General features: G+C 43.0%; 1 pseudogene; it reads left to right on the top strand.

Annotated features, from left to right (window-relative positions):
- Window positions 1-581: 581 nt before the first annotated feature.
- Window positions 582-24,239, top strand: LOC115201942 (uncharacterized; annotated as a pseudogene).
- Window positions 24,240-25,209: the final 970 nt, after the last annotated feature.

The following is a 25,209-nucleotide window of genomic DNA, read 5'->3' as shown; positions in this document are numbered from 1 at the left end:
ACCTGTGAAGCGGCTGGTCACAAACCTGGCCCCGGATCACAACCCTGGATCAGGAGCCGTTGCTCTTTCTTCCCGAGTCAGAACCAGAACCCAACCGCAAGGGACAGAGACTCCACCACCACACTGAACACAACCAGTGGACAGGTGGACTGAACAACCTCAGTCCTGGTGGTCATCAGAGAGATATAGGCTCCAGTCAGGGATCAACTCTGCAGCCTAAAAACATTGTTTTTATGGGCAGAGGCAACTCATTCCATTCTGAGGCTCAAGTATACAAGAAAGTACCTTTCCCAGCATTACTCCTGAACCTGTATAAGCACACATCAGCAACACCTGATCTGGTGCTGTGATTATGTGCATCCCTAAAATGGGAAAAGTAATCAGTTAGATATCTGGGCGCAGAACCATAAATACTCCTGTAAACCAAACCTAGTCTCATCTGGGACACCCTAGCGTCAACAGGCAGACAGTTTAGTTCCAGAAAGCAGCTCATGCCTATGTGAGTACATGGACTCACCTTCAATACTACCCTGATCAGCTTATTCTGGGCTATCTGGAGCTTTAGATAAGTTTAGATAAGCCCCCAAACCAGGAAGTACTAGCGTAGTCAAAATGGCATTAAATGTGGGCAGTGGCTAGCACTTACATGGAGTCCTTATCAAGCAGCTTGGACTTTCTAGCCAAAAACTTAGTCCTGGCATTAACCTTCCCTAGCACTTTATTGGCCATCCTCTCACCTCCCAAACTTCCATCAAGGATGCGTCCCAGGTAGTCACCCCCCACTCTGATTTCAGAGGACCTACTCAATTTAGGTCTGGATCCAAAAATAATTGCCTCAGTTTTCCCTAAGTGCAGAGAGAGCTTATTATCTCCAAGCCATTTGCTAATGTTAGTAAGCTCTGTGCTAAGTATGCTCTCCAACATAGTTTTACTTTTGTGAGACTCCAGAAGTGTAGAGTCATTCGCATAAAGGAAAATAATCTTTCATATCGTTAATATACAGTAAAAACAGTAGAGGCCCAAGCACGCACCCCTGCGGAATGCCACAACTCATTCGTTTTGCCTGAGACAGTGAACCATTAACCTCTACTACTTGCTCCCTACCTGATAAATAGGACTTTACCCATCCTAGCGGGATGCTGCTTAACCCCAGTGCCTCCATTTCGGAGATTAGGAGACAGTGGTTAACTGTATCGGAGGCCTTTTGTAGGTCAAGCAGTACCATTCCACAGAGATTTCCCTCAATCTCTTTCCTGATGAAGTCAGTCAAGTAAAGTAGACATGAATCGGTGGAGTGTTTTCCTAAAAACCTGACTGAAAATCATACATTAGACTATGTTGACATATTCATAAATTTGCTCATCTACAACTCTCTCCAGGATATTTTGATGTTACACTGAGGATAGATACAGGCCTATAATTCCCAGGTTCAGACTTTATCCCCTTCTTATACAGAGGTATACCTTTAGCTTGTTTCATATCCCTGGGAAAGATGCCTTGTTCAAGAAAGAGATTAACGATATGCCTAATACAAGGGCCAATTTGCTCAGCAGAATCTATAAGAAACCGTGCAGGAATATTATCCAGGCCTGTGGCTTTGGAGCATTTAAGCTCTGCCAGCATACTGACTATTTTGGCTGTTGCTACCTTTGCAAAAGAAAAAGAGTTTGGCTGAACCCCAAACTCTGCATAATAATTCTTGACTTGGTTGTTTCCATACTAGCCAGAACTGCTAGCCAGCTTGCCAGTCAGGATGGGCGTTCAACACAAGAGGTGCCTAGCCTATAACACAGCACACAATCCCAATAACACCCAAACAATGGCAAGAGTTCAAGGAGGGAGCTCAAAGACTAACCACCTGAGGGTGGTGGCTCCTGCTTCTACCTCTGGTGTCATTGGGTCACGACGTGGGAGGCCGAGGATTAGGATAGACACAGACAAGCCGTACACCTGCTGCACGTGTTGAAGCGGTTCGTTAAGGCAAACTATTTGAAGGAACACCAGACCGTTCACAACAAGAAGAGGCTCTTCAAGTGCAAACTATGAGCTTCACCTTCTTGACTAACCTTATCAGACATATGAGTGTCCAGAATGGGCGAAATAGGAGCAGTGTGGCTTGAGATGTGCACAGGGGCTATCTGGGAACCATTCTGTAGCTGACATATTTAATCCTATAAAACCGTTTTTGCAGGTTTCCTTTTTTCAGGTTCTCTCTCGAAATCACACTTTTTAAAATAGAAAAACAACATTTGATGTTAAGTCCACCTGAGGTCTGGGAAAAATAGAAGATATTTATATTTATTTGGGTGTAGTTACCCTTTAATGCAAGTGTGCACCAGCAAGAGACTATCTTTTGGTTGTGATGTTTCTGTAGCGCTCATGTGATTGCAGAGTTTGCTAAACAAATGGCCACTGGATTGATGGCTACATTGTAGTTAACATTTAAATTAGAAGATTTTTGGGAAAGGCTTTCCATCTCCATCAGAAGAAGGTTATCATTAGCATCATTGCTAACCGCTACACAAAGTGTAGACATAGGCACACACACGGGCATTCCTGTTTCAGGAAGTTGTAGGAAAATACGAATTACTGATGCATTTTTTTCATGTCTTATGATGAACTTTTTAAATATCGTTGAATTACGTTTTAATGTATGGATTATGTGATTCCGTCCGATTTTATAGGGCTCTACATATCATGTGAAGTGTCTTGGTAAGAAGATAATTAACACATACCCCTCATTAATCATTGAACTTTTTTTTTAAACAGGCTTGTCTAAATACCTGTTTTTAGAGACAGTAAACCTAGGCTAGAACAAGGACAGTTTAATATTTACCTTACGGAGGATTAAATAAAGTAATTATATTTTCTACTGTATGCTTGCTGACACACTGTTCTATCTAAAGAAGTCTGGGTTGCGCTTGGAAGATAGTGATCATGAATAGGATAGTTGATGTAATAAACAGTACCGTAATTCAACGAACAGCGCGCATTCCTATTCCATTTAACCACAGCATTTTAGCTATGACGCCAACCAATAAGATGCCTTCTCTTTAGTGCGAAGTTACGCTAACGTAACCAGGCTTAGTGAACGGATGTGCAGTAACGAAGAACAAATTCCACGTTAGCGTTTTTGTTATTTAGACGTTTATTGACACCGTGGAACTCAAAATATGACACATTTAACCGCGCAGTAGCAGCACATACTTGCCTCAGGAAGTCTTTCATTCGCGTTGGAGACGGAACTTGGTTGATAGTTGATATCTAGCTAGCTAGCTGCTAACAACAATGGCGGACTGTATGGTTTTTCACACTCAAATAGCCTCCATCATGGAGATGCTAGCGAATGCAGCCGTGGCAGAGATCTGTAAACTCGTAGACGACGACTATGCAGTGTTTCGTTTGGAAATAACTCAAAGCCAGAAAGAAAACAGGGGATTGCGGAGGAAACTACAGCTATTGGAACTGAAGGTGGCACGGGAGCGCGCAGAAAGGACAATTAGAGAGCGCGTTCTCGCCAGTCGTCCCAGTAGTGTCAAGGTCCTCGACCGATACAGAGGAATGGCAAGAGGTACATTTAGCATTAAGCTGAGGCTGCGGGGAGTGTCGCCTCTGCACATGTGTTAAGATGTGTTACCCAGAATTGGGTATTGGTCAGTATTTGGATAGTTTTGTAAAGAAACAGGCAGGGAGTGCAGCTCTAACCTTTAACCTTCAGGTCCATTGCCCCGCGGAAATCGATAGTGCTAAAAAAAAACATGCTCAAGTGGCAGAGTAGATATCCGCTATTTTAAACCAGGGTCCGCCACACAACTCCCTCACAGGGCGCCTTTCTTGGAGTATGCAGCATTGCTAGTTATTGTTTATGACCCTCTCATGATAAATTACTTTTAGTTACGTTTTAACTGGTTTTAGTATAGACAGCACGAATTCACTGTCTGGACTCAGCCATGGTACACAGACACACGCACCTCTAATCTCCATGTCTCTCTCTGCCACCCCACTGCTCTGTGTGGTTTAATGGAATGTATGCGTGAAGGGCATGGGGCTTGTCACTGTGCATTGATGACATGACACCTGGGTCCTGCTGGTTATTATATGGGATGTCTTCCTTACTCTGAACTGTCAGTGTCTGCGGGGTGGGCAAGTGGGGGGATGTGGTATCATGTACAGTACCAGTCAAAAGTTTGGACACACCTACTCATTCCATGGTTCTTCTTTATTTTTTACTATTTTCTACATTTTAGAATAATAGTGAAGACATCAAAACTATAAAATAACACATGGAATCATGTAGTAACCAAAAAAAGTGTTAAACAAATAAAAAATATATTTTAGATTCTTAAAAGTAGCCACCCTTAGACAGCTTCGCACACTCTTGGCATTCTCTCAATTAGCTTCACCTGGAATGCTTTTCCAACAGTCTGGAAGGAGTTCCCACATATGCTGAGCACTTGTTGGCTACTTTTCCTTCACTCTGCGGTCCAACTCATCCAAACCATCTCAATTGGGTTGAGGTCAGGTGATTGTGGAGGCCAGGTCATCTGATGTAGCACTCCATCACTCCTTGGTCAAATAGCCCTTACACAGGCTGGAGGTGTGTTGGGTCATTGTCCTGGTGAAAAACAAATGATAGTACACTAAGCGTAAACTAGATAGGATGGCGTATCGCTGCAGAATGCTGTGGTAGCCATGCTGGTTAAGTGTGCCTTGAATTCTAAATAAATCACACCATCACCCACACCATCACACCTCCTCCATGCTTCACAGTGGGAACCACACATGCAGAGATAATCCGTTTACCTACTCTGCATCTCACAAAGACATGGCGTTTGGACCTGAAAATCTCAAATTTGGACCAAAGGACACATTTCCAACGGTCTAATGTCCATTGCTTGTGTTTCTTGGCCCAAGCAAGTCTCTTCTTATTACTGCTATCCTTTAGAAGTGGTTTCTTTGCAGCAATTTGACCATGAAGGCCTGATTCACGAATTCTCTTCTGAACCGCTATGTTGAGATGTGTCTGTTACTTGAACACTGTAAAGCATTTATTTGGGCTGCAATTTCTGAGGCTGGTAACTCTAATGAACTTATCCTCTGCAGCAGAGGTAACTCTGTGTCTTCCTTTCCTGTGGTGGTCCTCATGAGAGCCAGTTTCATCATAGCGTTTGATGGTTTTTGCAACTGCACTTAAAGAAACTTTAAAAGTTCTTGAAATATTTCGGATTGACTGACCTTCATGTCTTGGTGGACTTCATGTCTTGGTGGACCAAGTAATGGTGGACTGTCGTTTCTTTTACCAAGTAGGGCTATCTTCTGTATACCACTTCTACCTTGTCACAACGCAACTGATTGGCTCAAACGCATTAAGAAGAAAATAAATTCCACAAATTAACTTTTTAAGGCACACCTGTTAATTGAAATGCATTCCAGGTGACTACCTCCTGAAGCTGGTTGAGAGAATGCCAAGAGTGTGCGAAGCTGTTATCAAGGTGAAGGGTGGCTACTTTGAAGAATCTCAAATATAACATTTATTTTGATTTGTTTAACACTTTCTTGGTTACTACATGATTCCATATGTGTTATTTCATAGTTTTGATGTCTTCACTATTATTCTACAATGTAGAAAATAGTAAAAATAAAGAGAAACCATTGAATGAGTAGGTGTGTCCAAACTTTTGACTGGTACCGTAGGCAAGAGGAATAGTGGTGCACATGCTCGCCGGCCAAGTACACGCGCTGGTGCTCGCCGGCCAAGTCCACTCAGATCACTTCTGACACCAGTGTAATGAAACAGGCAGGGAGTGCGGCGCGAACCATCAACCTTCTGGCCCGTAGCCCTGCGGAAATCGACTGTGCCCCAAAAGCATGCTCAAGTGGCAGTCTATCCACGCTTATAAGTCCAGGGTAGCTACAGTATGCAACAATACTTCCCCTGATTACTGAGCTATCTTGCACAATTTATTTTACCTTTACTTTACCAGGCAGGTCAGTTAAGAACAACTTCTTGCACAAAGAAACAATATCATATTCTATCCAAATTCTTGATTTACTGAATTTCCTATTTTCATACTCAATTAAAATAATGTGATGAATGGAACAATAAATAGTATATCAAGAAGTTATGAGAAGTGTTACCTTACATCCTTGCCAATTGTAGACATTGTACAATATAACCTAACCATCCCCTTTCCCTCAATCACTCTCTTAGGTGAAGGACATCTCGCTGGAGGCCACAGGAGCTTTGTGAAGCCAGCGGGACACAATACATGGAGAGATGACCAACCCATAGCTATAGATGAAGGAAATGGAACCTCAACCCAGCACATTATTGTGATAGAGGTTTGTGTCACAGTAAAACATTTAAAGTGACAGTACATCAGATGTGGCCCATTTTATTTCAGGAAGGCTTTCTTCAGCTTTTAATTTGCTTACATTTACATCCTTATTTATCTGCCATAGGGGAGCTTGTGAGACTTCCCTACGGCATTGTTATCCAATTCAACTCATGTACTGATAATAACCTCCTCTCTTCTTGTTTTAGTCTGCAGATGCAGAGGCTGCAGGTCCTGGGGTCAAGCTGGAGAGGTCTGAAGGAGAGGAGGACCCACAGCACAGCAGAGACATCCAGTCTGGAGCAGTGGCTGGAGTGGCGCAACCTGTAGTCACGGAAGACCTCGCTGCAGCGCCCCAGACCAGGACCGGACGCAGCATCACGGAGGTCAGTGGAACGCTGAACGCCGTCCTCAAGTCGGAGACTTTAACTGTAACACAAAGGCTCTTACACACAGGATCTGACAACAGGTCAGACCCAGAGAGACTGGGGCAGGAAAGGCTGGGCTGTCCTCCTCCTCCCGACTCAGAGTATTTACTTTATGGTAACCCGAGTTTGAGGAAGGTTCATTCCTATCAGGACTCAGATGACACGTTAGAGACTGGCAATGATCTGTCTTCTTCTTACACTACAGAGATGGGTTTAGAGAGACAGACTGATCTATCTAGAGGGGACTGGAACCGGTACAGTAGTAGTGTATACTCTGAAGGTTGTCTAGATAAGCAAGGGGAGGTTATAGATGAGGTAACTATGAAAGTGGAGGGCGACGCTCCTCTGACATGGAATGTAGACGAGACTCACTTAGTAGAAGGACACTCACAAGGCAGATATTTCTTAGATTACAGGGAAAGCTTAGAGACAAATCCAAATGTCATGACCCACTTCCCTTTACAGGCGGTCAGGAATCGCAACCCAGTGTCCACGTCGATGGGGTCTTCCGATTCACACAGCAGTGTCCTTTTCGATCAGGTATTGAACTCAAACGACAGGGCTAGAGCCCAGGCTCAGGAAGGGGGAGACACATCAGGCAGTACTAAAGAGAAACAGTTCCTCTGCATGTTCTCTAATAAAGGCATCAGCTGCCCCCAGAAGGGGGTGATCCACAAGAGGGTTCACACAGGGGTGAAATCTTTCAGCTGTACCCAATGTCATATGCGCTTTGCACAGTCCGGCAACCTGAAGAGGCACCAGAGGGTCCACACAGGGGAGAAACCATTCAGCTGTACCCAGTGTCAAATGCGCTTTGCCCAGGCAGGCCACCTGAAGAGGCACCAGAGGGTCCACACAGGGGAGAAACCCTACAGCTGCCCCCAGTGTGAGAAGAGGTTCTCCCACCAACACCATCTGAAGATGCACCTGAATGTCCACACGGGAGAGAGGCCATTCAGAGAGGAGATACCTCAGGATACACCAGCAGAAAAACCATTCCACTCTAACATAGAAAGTAATCATTCCACTCGATAGCTTCTGATGTTTAGATCAAACCCTGCATTAAAGAGAGAGATACATGTTCATTGTCAGCATAAAAATATCCACAGATGCATTTGGAATAACGAGAGTAACAGATTTCAGTGTTGAATATTCCTGCGTAGAATATTGCATCCAGGCATTGTGTGATTTATAAGGCATATAGAAGCATAAAAAGTCTTACATATTGTGTTTTACTCTGTAGGCAATATGATGTTCACAAATGCCTATTTCATTACTTCAATTTAACTACTTTCCCAAGACATTTTTAATGAGAAAATGAATGCAGTTTATCACATTATCATGCCGATTGAGCCGTGTCTGTGTGTTTTTCATATGGTGTATTTAAAACTTGTTTGTTTAAATAATAAACACAAAATGGGACTTTTCATTCTAAGACTTTCATTAAGGCTCTCTTTAGTATATATTACATCTGATCTTACACTATTCTGCATACACCGACAGCGATTTATAACCAATATACTCTTAGGGCCTACTAAATATACCTACACATACCCACACACTAACAAACACCTACTGTACCCATCAAAATAGTTTAGTCAGGTTTGTCTGATGACTTTTGCCTTATCATAGCTAACTTGTTTTTACCCACAACATCATATTTATGTCCACCATGATGGTTTTCACAATTAAGTAATTCTCTAACTATCTAAAATATGATGGGGTCATTGCTGCGAGCTGGCAGCCTTCTGTGAGCCGGATGGCACCGCAATCATTTCTCCTTCTTCCTCCAAGGCACTCCGAATCAGAATCACTTTTATTTGCCAAATATAAACTCTGCATAAAAGAAACGTCCCTTTTCAGGACCCTGTCTTTCAAAGATATTTCTTAAAAATCCAAATAACTTCACAGATCTTCATTGTAAAGGGTTTAACACTGTTTCCCATGCATGTTCAATGAACCATAAACAATTAATGAACATGCACCAGTGGAACGGTCATTAAGACACATACAGCTTACAGACGGTAGGCAATTAAGGTCACAGTTATGAAAACTTAGGACACTAAAGAGGCCTTTCTACTGACTCTGAAAAACACCAAAAGAAAGATGCCCAGGGTCCCTGCTCATCTGCCTGAACGTTCCTTAGGCATGCTGCAAGGAGGCATGAGGACTGCAGATGTGGCCAGGGAAATAAATTGCAATGTCCATACTGTGAGACGCCTAAGACGGCGCTACAGGGAGACCGGACGGACAGCTGATCGTCCTCGCAGTGGCAGACCACATGTAACAACACCTGCACAGGATCGGTACATCCGAACATCACACCTGCGGGACAGGTACAGGATGGCAACAACAACTGCCCGAGTTACACCAGGAATGCACAATCACTCATCAGTGCTCAGACTGTCCACAATAGGCTGAGAGAGGCTGGACTGAGGGCTTGTAAGCCTGTTGTAAGGCAGGTCCTCACCAGACATCACCGGCAACAACGTCGCCTATGGGCACAAACCCACCGTTGCTGGACCCTGACAGGACTGGCAAAAAGTGCTCTTCACTGACGAGTCGCGGTTTTGTCTCACCAGGGGTGATGGTCGGATTCGCGTTTATCGTCGAAGGAATGAGCGTTACACCGAGGCCTGTACTCTGGAGCGGGATCGATTTGGAGGTGGAGGGTCTGTCATGGTCTGGGGTGTCTGTGCAGGCAATTTTAACGCTGTGCGTTAACAGGGAAGACATTCTCCTCCCTCATGTGGTACCCTTCCTACAGGCTCATCCTGACATGACCCTCCAGCATGACAATGCCACCAGCCATACTGCTTTTTCTGTCTGTGATTTCCTGCAAGACAGGAATGTCAGTGTTCTGCCATGGCCAGCGAAGAGTCCGGATCTCAATCCCATTGAGCACGTCTGGGACCTGTTTGATCTGAGCGTGAGGGCTAGGGCCATTCTCCCCAGAAATGTCCGGGAACTGCAGGTGCCTTAGTGGAAGAGTGGGGTAACATCTCACAGAAAGAACTGGCAAATCTGGTGCAGTCCATGAGGAGGAGATGCACTGCACTACTTAATGCAGCTGGTGGCCACACCAGATACTGACTGTTACTTTTGATTTTGACCCCCCCTTTGTTCAGGGACACATTATTTAATTTCTGTTAGTCACATGTCTGTGGAACTTGTTCAGTTTATGTCTCAGTTGTTGAATCTTTTTATGTTCATACAAATATTTACACATGTTAAGTTTGCTGAAAATAAACGCAGTGAGAGGACGTTTATTTTTTTGCTGAGTTTATTTGCATGTACATGAATTACAGAAGCCCTGAAGCCCAAGGCAAAACATTACGACTTAGTATCTTGTTCAAACAACTTAGTATCTCGTTCAAACTACTTAGAATCTTGTTCAAACGACTTAGTATCACTGATTCCATTAATTGATATGATTGACAGTTATTTGATAGCCTAAAGCAAGGCTGCTTTTGAATGCCAGAGAATGTAAGTGGGCGAGTGTGGAGCGAGGAGCAGAGTGTAATGGAGATTTGTGTTATTTTTGTCGGCGCTGTTACTGCACACGACTACACTGTCTGTAAGACTGTAGTACTCAGGCAACTGATTGATCAGACGTTCTATAAGCGACTCACTACAAACCCCACAAAACAGCTTTTGGCTGTAATCAAACAGACTAGCATCAAGGGCATGCACAATGGTGATATCACCAAAATAGAATAACAGATTATTGGTGTGTAAAAACAGCTCCACACCGGTAACCTGCAGTCCCTAAAATATTGTTTAATTATCTAAATCCCCAAATGGACAGGACAAATCTTCTTTGCGATATCAGACCTGGTTTAGCAGAAGATCTCTGCCTAGTGGTTAGAGCTTTGGACTAGTAACCGAAAGGTTGCAAGATCGAATCCCAGAGCTGACAAGGTAAAAATCTGTCGTTCTGCCCCTGAACAAGGCAGTTAACCCACTGTTCCTAGGCCGTCATTGAAAATAAAAACGTGTTCTTAATTGACTATCCTAGTAAAATAAAGGTTAAAAAAAATGCCCTGATTGATAAATATGCTGCTATGTATTGTGACACTTTTGTTTACCGAAGACACAGACATATTTTTAACTTCTTCCCGCAAATAAAAACGACTCCACTCAATATTATTGTCCAAATAATGTGTACCTAAGATTTAATTTTTTCTCCCGGTAGTTGGTTTTGACTATAGTTTGAAGTATTTGAAATAGCTGAATAGAAAGGTAATAATAGTTTATTCTAATAATAATAATAATAATAAACTGCTACTACTGCATGAGGCTATAAAACTGCATGCCAATGGAAGGATTTATTTTGCAACCCGTCCAACAAATCCCTCCAATCCGTAAGGTTCTCACATATCATCAAATTAATAGGTATTTGTCATCGGGCTATTGAAAATCGGATAGCTTCCTTATGTTTCAGTAAACCATTAGCCAACACTTAAACGATTAAACAAAGTTTCATCATGAAATTTTACTCTCTCTTCATTTTATTTTGGTGATTAAATGTATTTTTTCCTGTTATTGTTAACTGTAGGCTATAACAAGTTGAACATTTTAATTGAAGGCCTATCACAAACCTTTTTTGTAGGTTGATTCTGGTAGGCTAATAAAAACATATTGTTCACAGCATAAACCAGCCTATTATCTCTGATGTTCATTCATTTATTGGTGATGGATACTTTAACTGTTTGTTTAGGCTACTGTTAACATAGGCTACTTCTCTGCCAGAGCCTGTGAGATAACTAGTCCTACCGGTAAGTGCGATCTAAGTAATTCCCTTATGATATCACGTTACCTCCTCAATCATAGGTGGCGCGTATATAAGGCTAGACGAAGATAAGCTTTAAATTAGTTAACGTTTGGTTAAAAGCATTTGATTTTGCAATGGCATAGGCCTACATTATTTTGGATTTGTGTGCCATGAGGTCAAAGGAATTGTCCGTAGAGCCCCGAGACAGGATTGTGTCGAGGCACAGATCTGGGGAAGGGTAACAAAAAATGTCTGCAGCATTGAAGGTCCCCAAGAACACAGTGCCCTCCATCATTCTTAAATGGAAGAAGTTTGGAACCACCAAGACTCTTCCTTGAGCTGGCCGCCCGTCCAAACCGAGCAATCGGGGGAGAAGGGCTTTGGTCAGGGAGGTTCCTCTGTGGAGATAGGAGAATCTTCCAGAAGGACAACCAACTCTGCAGCACTCCACTAATCAGGCCTTTATGGTAGACTGGCCAGACTGAAGCCACTACTGAGTAAAAGGCACATGAAATCCCGCTTGAAGTTTGCCAAAAGGCACCTAAAGACTCTCAGACCATGAGAAACAAGATCCTCTGGTCTGATGAAACCAAGATTCAACTCTTTGGCCTGAATGCCAAGCGTCACATCTGGAGGAAATCTGGCACCATCCCTACAGTGATGCATGGTGGTGGCAGCATCATGCTGTGGGGATGTTTTCAGCAGCAGGGACTGGGAGACTAGTCAGAATCGAGGGAAAGATGAACGAAGCAAAGTACAGAGAGATCCTTGATGAAAACCTGCTCCAGAGCGCTCAGGACTTCAGACTGGGGTGAAGGTTCACCTTCCAACAGGACAACAACCCTAAGCAGACAGCCAAGACAACGCAGGAGTGGCTTCGGGACAAGATTCTGAATGTCCTTGAGTGGCCCAGCCAGAGCCCGGACTTGAACCCGATCAAACATCTCTGGAAAGACCCGAAAATAGCTGTGCAGCGACAATCCCCATCCAACCTGACAGAGCTTGAGAGGATTTGCAGAGAAGAATGGGAGAAACTGTTTTTGCTTTGTCATTATGGGGTATTGTGGGTAGAGTGATGAAGAAAAAAACTGGTTTAATCAATTTTAGAATAAGGCTGTAATGTAACGACATGTGAAAAAAAATTCAAGGGGTTTGAATACTTTCCAAATGCACTGTGCCATCCACACACTGGATGTATTTTTTGAATTTTATTCTCCTTTGTCTTTGTCTATATTATGGCTATATTCAGTCTATTATTCCTTTATGTAGTTAAGCTCTTACATGTGCACTTTGTCTTTATAAAAATAATATAATTTCATTTGTAGAGCGCATTTCCCACTCTCAATGCACATGTGAAGCTTGTTGGGGCTTATTTCTGTGCTACAATCATTTCACAGTTGCAGTTTGAGCTTATTTATTCCCTTTTATTTATGAAAATAAGCCGATACTGGCTTTTATCATTTACGATTTATTTCTGATATTTTAGATGAATTCAATTGATTTATATTATGGTGTTTGAAAATACATGAAATACATTGTGCTGTCACAATACACAGAATATACAGACAGACAAACAATCGGAATATACGGAAAAGATAGACATGCATTCAGAAAGTTTTCATACCCCTTGACTTATTCCACACTTTGTTGTGCTACAGACAGAATTCAAAATGGATTTAATATATGTTTTTTCTTCACCATCGACACACAATTCCCCATGACAAAGTCAAAACATGTTTTTAGAATGTTAGCAAATCTCTCATTTACATAAGTATTCACAACCCCAAGTCAATACATGTTAGCAGCACCTTTGGCAGTGATCACAGCTGTGAGTCTTTCTGAGTAAGTCTCTAAGAGATTTCCAAACCTGAATTGTGCAACATTTGCCCATGATTCTTTTCAAAATTCTTCAAAAATCATGTTAAACACTATTATGTGACTCCTGAACTTATTTAGGCTTGCCATAACGAAGGAGTTGAATAATTATTGACTAAAGACATTTCAGCTTTTCATTTTGTATTAATTTGTACAAATTTTGAAAAACATATTTCCTGTTTGACATTATGGGGTATTGTCTGTAGGTCAGTGACAAATACATATACATTTAATACATTTTAAATTAAGGCTGTAACACAATTTATATATATTTTTTAAGTTAAGTGGTGTGAATACTTTCTGAAGGCACTGTATAGACACAGAATTTACTCAACCCACATACAGTATGTACATACCAGGCAAAAAAAACTACAGAGTACACTATAAACAGTCTAACCTACAGAATACACTATATGCCACGACACCTCAGTGGGGCTCGACGGCAGAATCGGCATCCTGGAACTACCCCCTCGATCCACCACTCATCTCTGCCCTGCCTCCTTACTGCCTACTTGGCGCTGACACCGCTCATTCCACTTCAGGCAGATCCAACAGGATGTTCACTTCTGCCTGCTTACTTACGTCAGCCACTAGCTTCTTCCTTGCCACTCCTTCAATGTTTAGTAGCCCCAGGGCTCTCCAGAGTGATTGGCCTGCGAAGCCCCTGCAGCCGACCTCAACCAGGTTCTCCATCCATTCTGCTGACTCTCAAGGATGAGGGACTGGTATTTGAGCTACCACTCATGTGACAACTCCATCCTCTCCTCCCAGGGCACGGTGAGCTTGATGCGGACCACCTGCTTGGTGCCTCTAGACGAGAGAACGATAACCATCGGTCAGACCTGCTTTGCAGTAGGAGAGCACATACTCGAGATAGGCTGGTCATCCACATATTGTGCAGCTGGGCATTTTGCCAACCCCCACATGTGGAGGTTTGTTGGTGTGGGCAAAACATTGTACACAGAGCAAGCCAGAAACTTAATCTGCTCCCCTTTCATGTTCTAGATGTGTTGCCAGGTGAATGCCCTGTCTCGCATACTCTCTCGACGTGTCCAGCTGCCCTGTTTTTTCATGGCTACAGCTCTGACATGCCTGCGTTCGCATGTGGGGCGCACTGATTGATGTCACCTCATTAGTCAGTATGTATTCCACCCGTGCTGGCTTGTTCATCTCGTTAGTCGTAAGGTGTTTAACCTGTGCTGTCCTAGGTAATATTTAAGAGTGGCTGGCCCAGTGCTCAAGTTGTCTTGAGAGACATGGAAAGTTAACACCTTTAGTTGGCTCTCCCTATTTGATTTCTAGACAAACAATCCTTTATCTGATCTTCCCTGTTTTGCTCCACTCTTTGCTTTGCTTCCTGTCTTTAAGTTTGGTGTGGGTTTTTGTTTTGTTTGCCTCTTCTTAGGAAAATTTAGTGAACCCCTCCTAAAATCCCACCTGTTTCATTTTGGTTGTGTTCAGTGGCTCTTTGTTAGTTCCCCCTTCTGTTTGAGCAACATTATTTGTTTTTCTTGCTGGGGAACGTAACAACCTGTTTAAAGGTCTTACTCGCATTGGTTACAGAGAGCGTAATCACTGTCATCTAGAACAGCTGGTGCGCTCACGCATGGTTCAGTGTTGCTTTCCTCAAAGTGAGCATAGAAGGCATTTAGCTTGTCTGGTAGGTTGGTAGGCTCGTGTCACTTGGCAGCTCACGGCTGGGTCTCCCTTTGTAATTTGTGATGGTTTGCAAGCCCTGCCACATCCGATCAACGTCAGAGCCGATGTAGTAGGATTTGATCTTAGTCCTGTAATGACACTTTGCCTTTTTGATGGTTCGAAGGGTATAGCAGTATTTGTTATAAGCGTCTGGGTTAGTGTCCCGCTCATTGAAAGCATCAACTCTAGCCTTTAGCTCAGTGCAGATGTTGCCTGTAATCCATGGCTTCTGTTAGGGATATGTACGTACAGTTGAAGTCGGAGGTTTACATACACCTTAGCCAAATACATTTAAACTCAGTTTTTCACAATTCCTGACATTTAATCCCAGTAAAAATTCCCTGTCTTAGGTCAGTTAGAATCACCACTTTATTTTAAGAAAGTGAAATGTCAGAATAATAGTAGAGAAAATGATTTATTTCAGCTTTTATTTATTTCATCACATTCCCAGTGGGTCAGAAGTTTACATACACTCAATTAGTATTTGGTAGCATTGCCTTTGAATTGTTTAACCTGGGTCAAACGTTTCGGGTAGCCTTCCACAAGCTTCCCACAATAAGTTGGGTGAATTTTGGCCCATTCCTCCTGACAGAGCTGGTGTAACTGAGTCAGGTTTGTAGGCCTCCTTGCTCGCACATGCTTTTTCAGTTCTGCCCACAAATTTTCTATAGGATTGAGGTCAGGGCTTTGTGATGACCACTACAATACCTTGACTTTGTTGTCCTTAAGCCATTTTGCCACAACTTTGGAAGTATGCTTGGGGTCATTGTCCATTTGGAAGACCCATTTGCGACCAAGCTTTAACTTTGTGATTGATGTCTTGAGATGTTGCTTCAATATATCCACAATTTTCCTGCCTCGTGATACCATCTATTTTGTGAGGTGCACCAGTCCCTCCTGCAGCAAAGCACCCCCAGAACATGATGCTGCCACCCCCGTGCTTCACGGTTGGGATGGTGTACTTCGGCTTGCAAGCCTCCCCCTTTTATCTCCAAACATAACAATGGTCATTATGGCCAAACAGTTTTATTTTTGTTTCATCAGACCAGAGGACATTTCTCCAAAAAGTACGATCTTTGTCCCCATGTGCAGTTGCAAACCGTGGTCTGGCTTTTTTATGGCGATTTTGGAGCAGTGGCTTCTTCCTTGCTGAGCGGCCTTTCAGGTTATGTCGATATAGGACTCGTTTTACTGTGGATATAGATACTTTTGTACCTGTTTCCTCCAGCATCTTTACAAGGTCCTTTGCTGTTGTTCTGGGATTGATTTTCACTTTTCGCACCAAAGTACGTTCATCTCTAGGAGACAGAACGCGTCTCTTTCCTGAGAGGTATGATGGCTGCGTGGTCCCATGGTGTTTATACTTGTGTACTATTGTTTGTACAGATGAACGTGGTACCTTCAGGCGTTTGGACATTGCTCCCAAAGATGAACCAGACTTGTGGAGGTCTACAATTTCTTTTCTGAGGTCTTGGGCGATTTCTTTTGACTTTCCCATGATGTCAAGCAAAGAGGCACTGAGTTTGAAGGTAGTCCTTGAAATACATCCACAGGTTCACAGCCAATTAACTCATATGATGTCAATTAGCCTATCAGAAGCTTCTAGAGCCATGACATCATTTTCTGGAATTTTCCAAGCTGTTTAAAGGCACAGTCAATTTAGTGTATGTAAACTTCTGACCCACTAGAATTGTGATACAGTGAATTATAAGTTAAATAATCTGTCTATAAACAATTGTTGGATACGTTACTTGTGTCATGCACAAAGTTGATGTCCTAACCGACTTGCCAAAACTCTAGTTTGTTAACAAGAAATTTGTGGAGTGGTTGAAAAACGAGTTTTAATGACTCCAACCTAAGTGTACGTAAACTTCCGACTTCAACTGTATGTACGTACGGTCACTGTGGGGACGACTTCGTCGATGCACTTATTAATGAACCTCGTGACTGATGTGGTAAACTCCTAAATGCCATCGGATGAGTCCCGGAACATATTCCAGTCTGTGCTAGCAAAACAGTCCTGTAGCTTAGCATCCACTGGTACTTTCTGTTTGAGTTTTTGCTTGTAAGCAGGAATCAGGACGATAGAGTTGTAGTCAGATTTGCCAAATGGAGAGGTGAGGGAGAGCTTTGTATGCATCTCTGTTTGCGGAGTAAAGGTGATGTCGAGTTTTTTAGCCTCTAGTTGCATTGGTGACATGCTAGTAGAAATTAGGTAAGACGGATTTCAGTTTTCCTGCATTAAAATCACCAGCCACTAGGAGTGGTGCGTCTTGATGAACATTTTCTTGTTTGCTTATGGCCCTATACAGCTCATTGAGTGTGGCCTTAGTGCTATCATCGGTTTGTGGTGGTAAATAGACAGCATTGAAAAATATAGATGAAAACTCTCTTGGTTAATAGTATGGTCTACAGCTTATCATAAGGTATTCTAACTCAGGCAAGCAGATCATCGAGATTTCCTTAATATTAGACATTGCGCACCAGCTGTTGTTAGCAAAGAAACACACCACCCCCCTTGAGCTTATCCGACGCTGCCGTTCTGTCCTGCTGATGCATGGAAAAAACAGCTAGATGTATTTGATCATTTTCCTTATTCAGCCAAGTTTCCGAGAAACATAGGATATTACAGTTCTTCAGGTCCTGTTGATTGTGATTGTACATTCACCAATAGAACAGAGGGTAGAGGCAGTTTATTTATTCGCCACCGTACTTTCCTCAGGGTTCCTGCACGTTGGCCTCTATATCGCCGTCTCTTTCTTTCCGATTGTTGGGGATTAGGGCCTGGTCTGGGGTGAGCAAATTGAAGAATCCGATGGCGAAAACATTATGTAATATTTTTTTTTATATCACTGCAAAAAATCACAACAAATATCAGAATTGGTCAGGATCTCGTAAAACATCCGCTATACATTCCATCGCTATTCCTAATTTGTTTCTCATCCTAGCTGTCCCACGATGGAGCAGAAGATTCTTGGGACCACCAGCCATCTCCTGAGGAAGTGGTTAATTTTCCTGTCTAGTGCCTTCGCTGTTGAAAGAGCTACTTCATAGACAAGCAGTGGCCAGAGGAGTTTAGGAAGTACCCAGTGTTGGTAGCCCTATGCTTAAACTTTCCTGTTAGGCCGCTCTTCTCCAGAGATGTCATCCATATGTCGGCTTGAAAGAACATCTATTTCACACAATCTTTGTCATTGAGATCGGCCCTGTACCACTTTCCCAGGCTCTTCAAAGGCTTCTATCTGATGGTGGGAATGGTCTCCTCTCTGATTTTGAATTGTCGCTTTTTCAGGACTAGGATTCTTGACTTTGCAGACTTGAACTCCATTCTGGCCCATTTGATGAGCTCTTCCAGATCCTCCAAAATCAGCCTTCTGGAACTGACTTCATTTTCAGATCGTCCAAGAATGCTCTGATTGGTGCCTGCTGGGCGCCGCTTGCCGGTGCTGCATCCTGTCTGAGCTTCTCTGCTGATTTAACGAGGAGGTTCATCGCTGCAGAAAACAAAATTATTGAGAGTGCACCCGGCCACAATACCTACCTCCAGCCTTTCCACTTGTGAAGCGCATCTTGAAGTAGCATTGGAGGAGCTTCTGGAATCTTGCAGGTACATGAGTGTGGTTTGCACCAGCTTGTGGGGTATGGTTCTGTAGGCATTGGTTAGGTCCAGCCACAGGACTGCCAGGCCTTCTTGGTTCCGCTTTGCATCCTCGATCTTTGAGATGAAGATTGTGTGTTCAAGGCAGCCGGACAGCTGGAACTCTGCCCTTTTGTATGGATGTGTCGATGTAGTTTTCCAACATGAATGTTGTCAACCTCTTCACCTGGATTCCGAAGAAGAATTTACCTTCCACACTGAGGAGGGAGATTGTTCGGAATTGCTTGATGTTTGTGGAGTTATCTTCTTTTGGAATGAAACAGCCCTCAGCAACTTGCCAGCTTTCTGCAAGATAGTTTTTCCTCCATGCCACTTTCAGCATCCTTGTACGGAATACCATTAGGCCTTGGTGCTGATCTTCCCCATGCCTTCTTGAGAAAGTAATCTCCTGCCAGCTGGGTTCCGACACCTCGAAGGGGATGGTGGCTTCATTGGTTTGATGAGTTTTGCCATCTCTTCCAGCTCCTTTTCATGCCTGGGGTCGCTTTGGACTCCACGAAGGTGCTCCTCCACCTCTTCCTTCGTTGCTCTGAGCTCTCCTGATCTTTTGTCCCCCAGGGTTTTGATAGATACTGGAAGGGTAAAGTCTGTCCTCTTCTTCATCCGCCTCCTTCTGTCCCTGCGATGGTATTCAGCTCGGCACAAGGTCTTAATACGCTCCCTCAGATTGTCTCAGATGTCCTTCAATGCTGGTTTCGCTCCCTCCCTTGCTTGGTGAAAAGCCTTCTTCAGCCTCCGCAGGTCGCGTCTTAGGGTTGTTATGTTCTTCAGATGTCGGTTTTCTCTTGTCTTGATGTTTTTTTTCAAAGCTGTCAGCCCTATGCTCCAGATGATAGTTGACATGGCTCGGATTTTCTTCCCTACATCTCCAACACTTGATCCACGTCTCGGTCGAACATGTCCCATTCCTTCTTTGCTGACGCAGCAGGCCATTTTAAGAACGATCTGGACTTAATGTTCGTGTACTCTGATAATCTCCACCTGGCACAGCCAGAAAAGGACTGGCCACCCCTCGGAGCCTAGTTCCTCTCTAGGGTACTTCCAAGGGAGTTTTTCCTAACTATTGTGCTTCTGCATCTGCATTGCTTGGGGTTTTAGGCTGGGTATCTGTATAGCACTTTGTGACAACTGCTGATGTAAAAAGGGCTTCATAAAATAAATGTTATTGATTGATTGATTTCACAGGCTTCTTCCTTGTCTCTCTTGTGTTGTTCTGTACATATTGTATTGTATGTTGTGTGCCTTCCCTCTCCTGTTGGTTCTCTGATGGGGGAAAAATCAGTACAGTTACATATTGGGATATTATTTTGGGCAATATATCGTATCGTTTTGACTATCACAATATTATTTTTGCTCTGGTTGGCTGTACCTGCACCAAAACACCAGTATGTTTCCTTCATAGCTTGTTCTCCATCTTTTTTTAAATGGGGAGCCAATTTGTTTTTCTAGTGGTTCTCTCTGTTTGGAACATCAAATCGCAATATCGTATCGTGACATCCCTGGCAATTCCCAGCCCTAGTTTATTATCTGTGTGCGCGTACCTGAGGGAGTATACAGTATGTCTGTGTAATTTGTATCACCTATTTCTTCCAGGAGGAAGAGGGTCCAGAGGTGCTTCTGGTGAAGGACGAGGGCTGTGAGGAGGGTCTGGGGAACCCTGAGGGGACCATGGTCATAGAGGACAACCAGACTACACCTCCTGAATCCACAGAGGAACCAGCTGAGCAGCACAGGACCACACACAGTCTCACTGAGGGGAGTCCAATGTGAACTACTGTCTGAATGGTATTAGGCCAGGCCGTATTCCACAAAGCCTCTCAGAGTAGGAGTGCTGATCTAGGATCAGTTTAGCCTTTTAGATCATAATGAATAAGATCATATGGAAAGCATTCCTACTCTGAGACTCTTTGTGGATACAGGCCCAGGTGTTGATTCATTTTGTCTTATGTGTGGGACTATGAATTATCAAACCATTTTAATGAGTGTCAAGTAATCAAATCAACTAATACATTTCCATAGTGTCAAATCAACTAACATGTTTGCATAGTACTCATAGCAATCCCTCATTGCCCAATCAGAAGATGCTCCATAGCAGGGTGCTCATATCAGATTTCTTGATCCAACATCCTCTCACTCTGTATCTCTTACAGTCAGTAGACATGGAGGATGGGAAGCCTGATCTGCTGCTGGTCAAAGAGGAGACAATAGAAGATGAACCAGAGAGCATTGACCTGCTGAGTGGACTAAAGATGGGGGAGCAAGGTAAGAGAGAAATACATATAGCCTACATACATTGCCTATAAAAGTATTCATACGACTTGACTTATTCCACATTGTGTTGTGTTACAGCCTGAATTCTAAATATTTTTTCTCACCCATCTATGTAATGACAAAGTGAAAACATGTTATTAGACATTTTAGCAAATTTATTCACACCCCTGAGTCAATACATGTTAGAATCACCTTTGGCAGCGATTACAGCTGGGATGGCAGGTAGCCTAGTGGTTAGAGCTTTGGGCCAGTAACACTTAACTGCCCTGTTCAGGGGCAGAACGACAGATTTTTACCTTGTCAGCTCGGGGATTCAATCCAGCAACGCTCTAACCACTAGGCTACCTGCCGCCCCAGCTGTAATTGCTGCCAAAGGTGATTCTAACATGTATTGACTCAGGGGTGTGAATAAACTTGCTAAAATGTCTAAAAACATGTTTTCATTTTGTCATTATGGGGTATTGTGTGTAGATGGGTGAGAAAAAATGTTTTGAATTCAGGCTGTAACACAACACCATTTCAGTTTAATCGTCACTTGTGCCAGATACAACATGTGTACCTATTACAGTGAATTGCTGTCATAGTATGTATCTAGTATCTCTCATAGTAGAATAATAAAATACAGTCATGATAATAGAACATTAGATCAAGGATAACCCTGATAAAAAAGTTTCAAGACAAAGTTTCATACTTCGTGTTGTCTTGAAGGATGAAACTACATGAGTTTTCATAGCCTACTGTTATATTACACCAAGACAAACCCAGTTGGTCAGATCATAATCAGTTTTCTCTGGATGATGCAAAGCACACGTTGAGCAGTCTTGCTTCGCATTGAAGACTGGAAAAAAAGAGGACCACATTTTTATGCATTGTTGACACATTTAAAGACGCTTTCTGGAACCCATAGTTCTAAAGGTTGTGCTTCAAAGAATGCAAGTATGCTAGACATTTATAGAATAAATGCTACCTAGTTTAATGTTTCTGTGACAAACGGTGAATTAGTTATTGATTTAAAACGCTTTAAAATGGCATTTGATAGATTTTGATGTGTTTCTATCAAGTCAAAACTGGAATTTGTCATCAAAACAAAGGTTGCAAAAGTATGCTACACATTTATAGAATAAATCATACCTAGTTTGATGATTCTGTCATAATCAGTGAAAACCAGTGCAACTGTTTCAGATGCAAAGTGTTAGCCATCCTGATCAGCTTACTTTAGCTAGCAGTAAAAAGAACGTAACCGTCAAAAGGCGGCAGATGACGTGTGACGTCCACAGGCAGGAGCGAGCTCTGTCTATACTCCTGCCTATCCCATTACTTCTTTCATGCCAATACGCATTTATTATTTGAGTGCAATGAAAAGTAATGGGACATATTGACACATGAAAGGCAGCGAAGCTCTCTGCCTGCCTTTTGGCATCCGTTAGCTGGCAGTATAAGGTAGAAAAAACACACGTGCAAGTCATGTCAATGCCTTGCATTGAGTTTGGAGTTTTGAAGGGCTGGAAAAAGGGATACATCGAGGCTGCCTTTCTCCCTGGCCTGCTTGCGCATTTTGTACCAGATAACTACACACTTCCCAAATGAAGATGACAAGACACTGCCTACCCTGAATGCATGTCACTGCTACATACAGTAATATTTTTTCTTCATTCATAAAGTTAAATCAATGCATCTTATTTTTACATACAAAACACACACGTTATAATGTATGAACTTGACCAGGTAATTGACCAAATAAACTCCATGTATAGAGTTTTCTGACATATTTTTGAAGTCTATTTTCTAACCTGCAGGTTGTTGGCTGGAGGATAACAGAGGAAACTGGGCGGCCATCATGGATTCCCAGACCCAGACCGGCGCAGCCAAGGGCCCAGTGGACAACAGCACCAAGCAGGCCAGGACCAGAGGTGACATAGTGGAGGTCAGTGGATGGGACAGCGTCCTCAACTCTGGGCTGGGGAACAACATTGTTAATCAGAAACAGACAGTTGAACACAAAACAACATCTGAAGTTAGTCTCCATGACAACAGACTGGCTGAGACCAGGGCGAGGCGTGGATTTGGTCTCTATGGATGTGGAGGTGTCCGTATACGGCTGGAGAGAACAGACACAGACTCGGCTGGCGATGCTCTGTCCTGCTCCTATAGTTGTGATTCAGAGAGACTGATGGAGCCTCAGGTTAACCCTCTAACAGGTGCTGCCTTCAGCCTGCCTTCTATAGGATCTATCGACTGGAACATGGATCCTGAGACAACACAGACACTCCCTGGTCTTCATCCTCCTCACACTCTCCTAATGTTAAACCAGACCTCAGACAATGCCAGTGTGTCAACACTAAATGGCTACACAAGCCCATTGACAAATGACAGTAGTAGAGACGGAATCAGTTAAGGTGGCAGCGCCAAAGAGAAGCGCTTCCCGTGTTCGTTCTGTGGGAAAGCCTTCAGTTTCCCCAATCAGGTGGAGATCCACCAGAGGATGCACACGGGGGAGAAACCATTTGGCTGCCACTTGTGCGGGGACAGCTTCTCCTATTTGTCTAGCCTGAAGAGGTACCAGAAAGTCCACACATGGGAGAAACCATACAGCTGCCTCCAGTGTCAGAAAGGTTCTCCCACCAGCACCGCTTGAAGATACACCTGAAGATCCACAGGGAGAGAGGCTGTTTGCCTGTACGCACTGCGGGAAGAGATTTTCAGAGAGGAGCTACCTCAAGATACACCTGCAGAAAATGCACACTGCCCATGTATAGAGTATTGTTACATGTAATGTAGCTAGTTTGTTTGTAGTTAATTATGTTGGTTGTGGATGTATAAGGAACTGGATGAGGTGAACTGAGGAAAGAATGAGTATGATGAGACAGAGTAGATGATATGGTGATGGTTGGTGTGATGGTGTCTGTAAAAATGCTTCACTGATGAAAAGGTTGATATTGGTATGTTATTATGAAATAATGATAGTGCCTTAATTGATATTTACTTGTCATGAAGTAGTGAAGATATGTGTAATGTGATGTTGAACCTTTTCCAAAGTCTTCTAAAATTAATTTGATCAAAGCGAGTCTACCAGATTTAAGGAAAAGGTCATGAGAAAAGTGATTCTACTTGTATTGTTTTGCGTAATAAAAGAAACTGTACTTCATGTTTGGTGAGTATATGCCCATGTTGTTGAAATTAAATACAACCTGACTCTGTGGTGACTGACTTCATTTTGTATCATTGCAGGGACAGATTTTCCCTCATCTCAGTCGAACCAAAACATTATACTTAATTCTTAAATCAACACATGGACATTTTTTTATAATTAACTCCAATGGCTCCATATTGTTAGATAAACTATACAGTGCATTCGGAAAGTATTTAGACCCCTGCCCTTTTTCCACATTTTGTGACGTTAGTCTTATTCTAAAATGTATCAAATATTTTGTTTTTCCTAAATCTACACACAATACCCCATAATGACAAAGCAAAAACAGGTTTTTAGAAATGTTTGCTAATTTATTAAATATAAAAAACAGAAATAGCTTATTTACATAAGTATTCAGACCCTTTGCTATGAGACTCGAAATTGAGCTCAGCTGCATCCTGTTTCCATTGATCGTCCTTGAGATGTTTCTACAATTTGATTGGAGTCCACCTGTGGTAAATTCAGTTGATTGGACATGATTTGGAAAGGCACACACCTGTCTCTATAAGGTCCCACAGTTGACAGTGCATGTCAGAGCAAAAACCATGCCATGAGGTTGAAGGAATTGTCCGTAGAGCTCAGAGACAGGATTGTGTTGAGGCACAGATCTGGGGAAAGGGTACTTAAACATTTTCTTAAATGGAAGAAGTTTGGAACCACCAAGCCTCTTCCTAGAGCTGGCCGCCCGGCCAAACTGGGCAATCGGGGGAGAAGGGCCTTGGTCAGGGAGGTGACCAATAACTCAATGGTCACTGACAGAGCTCCGGAGTTCCTCTGTGGAGATGGGAGAACCTTCCAGAAGGACAACCATCTCTGCAGCACTCCACCAATCAGGCCTTTATGGTAGAGTGGCCAGACGGAAGCTACTCCTCATTAAAAGGCATATGACAGCTTGCTTGGAGTTTGCCAAAAGGCACCCAAAGGACTCTTGGATAAAACCAAGATTGAACTATTTGGCCTGACTGCTAAGCGTCACGTCT

The sequence above is a fragment of the Salmo trutta genome, chromosome 11 (genome assembly GCF_901001165.1).
Source record: "Salmo trutta chromosome 11, fSalTru1.1, whole genome shotgun sequence".
Lineage (NCBI taxonomy): Eukaryota > Metazoa > Chordata > Actinopteri > Salmoniformes > Salmonidae > Salmo > Salmo trutta.
This window is presented reverse-complemented; position numbering and strand designations above follow the sequence as displayed.